Source organism: Bolinopsis microptera, unplaced genomic scaffold (assembly GCF_026151205.1).
Source record: "Bolinopsis microptera isolate Bmic1 unplaced genomic scaffold, MBARI_Bmic_1.0 sca269, whole genome shotgun sequence".
NCBI lineage: Eukaryota > Metazoa > Ctenophora > Tentaculata > Lobata > Bolinopsidae > Bolinopsis > Bolinopsis microptera.
Genome location: NW_026972041.1, coordinates 1 through 1,660, shown reverse-complemented (window position 1 = coordinate 1,660; position 1,660 = coordinate 1). Strand labels below are relative to the sequence as shown.

At 38.0% G+C, this 1,660-nt stretch overlaps 1 long non-coding RNA gene across 1 annotated transcript; it reads left to right on the top strand.

The window, feature by feature from the left end:
* The first annotated feature begins 295 nt into the window (after window positions 1–295).
* LOC134825877 (uncharacterized) lies at window positions 296–1,527 on the top strand. Its single transcript, XR_010161631.1, has 3 exons — window positions 296–736; window positions 961–1,090; window positions 1,321–1,527. It is a non-coding gene; the product is annotated as an uncharacterized LOC134825877 (long non-coding RNA).
* The last annotated feature ends 133 nt before the right edge of the window (window positions 1,528–1,660 follow it).

Sequence of the window (1,660 nt, the reverse complement as noted above, 5' to 3'; positions counted from 1 at the left end):
TTGAACTTGGCGGCTTATCTTTGTTCGATATCTTGAATTACATTCAGATGATAGGGCATAGCATTTCACAATTTAGGCCCTTGAACTGCTAATGAATTGTAAAACAAGGTGAGGTTTCGTGCTGAACTGGTTCTACGTTTTGATGGGCGACAAAAAAATGTAACGTTCTGATCGTTCAGCTGGTTTTTTGTTTAAAATTTCCACATGTGAAGAATAAAAATCGCATTCGTTGAAGAGACATCAGAGCTAAGGGGGATAAGTGTAGTTGTACCATGCGACCCAGGTAGCGGAGATAGCTTATTTCTGATATTCTAACGGTGAACGCTTTTAATACACTCCAGTTCTTGGATTTTCGAGGGGTGCCAAAATGGAGAATAATACTTAGTTACTAAGTTTGAAATTAGCAACCACGTTACTGATTAGTATCCAAGTCTGAAACTGGTTACTGCGGTAAACTGGCTTACTAAAATAGGACTGATTATGTAACTATCAGGTTACTTGATTGCTAACTAACCGCTATCTCAGTTGCTTCTGTGGGTGTCTAAGTAACCAGGTAACTAAGTAACCAGGTAACTAAGTAACCAGGTAACTAAGGTTACTTGATTGCTAACTAGCCGCTATCTCAGTTGCCTCTGTGGGTGTCGGTGTTGGACTCTGTATCTCTGTGAAGGAGGACGCTGAGTGGTATTTCAACGAAGCGCTCGGAAGGTCACTGTCTAGAGTTCTCCGAGAAGACGTGAGTACTAGTAGCAGTAATTAGTCAGTTGTAATTAGTAATTAGCAGTAATTAGTAAGTAGTAATTAGCAGTAATTAGTAATTAGTCATTAGTCATTAGTCATTCGTCATTGTTATGTTTACTAGCTGTAGTGTTATGTAACCAGCAGTTGTGAAAATGTTACACATGTTATAATAACTATACAGTATATTTTCTGACCCTAAATTCCCTTTAAAATCTGCAGTTCCAACTGAATATCGACATGTTGAGTATCAACCTGAAGTCAGCTGAGCTGGTCACCATGCAGATCGGAGTTAGCGCTATCTTCGTCATCGCTGCCTGCTTCCTCATGCTCGTCGCCACTGTACTTGCAGGTAAATACTGTACTAGTTGCCATGGTAACTGCAGGTAAATACTATACTAGTTGCCATGCCATGGTAACTGCAGATTCGGGGTGTAAATGAATCTTTCTACTAAATAGGCTGACTTGGTGATATAGGTTGGTATTTCTGTGGCAGGGAAATGAAACGGTGCATAGAGGTGCTACTAATATTGTGAAATACAGCTTTTTCATTTTATTTAACATTTTTGTTATATATTTCAGAACTGAGCAGGAACCTAAACTGATAACTTCACTTCCGGGCTCAACACAAAGGGAAATATTCAGACTCAGCTATCATGGTTACCATGGTTACTCCTACTCCCAGCAATATACAAAACTGTACATTAAAGCCTATGTATATTGTATAAACGTAATCAAATATTTACAATTTGCAAAATGGACTACGAAATGCTAAGAAAATACGCACACCATATTTTCAATGCAAAGAGGTTATTCTGCTGACCCTGAAGGTGTTTCCATGGTTCCATTGTATTTTAGAAAATATTCACATCTATTTTATGTTTAAAATTATCTACGGACTTAACTTTTTCAGTTTTTTTTT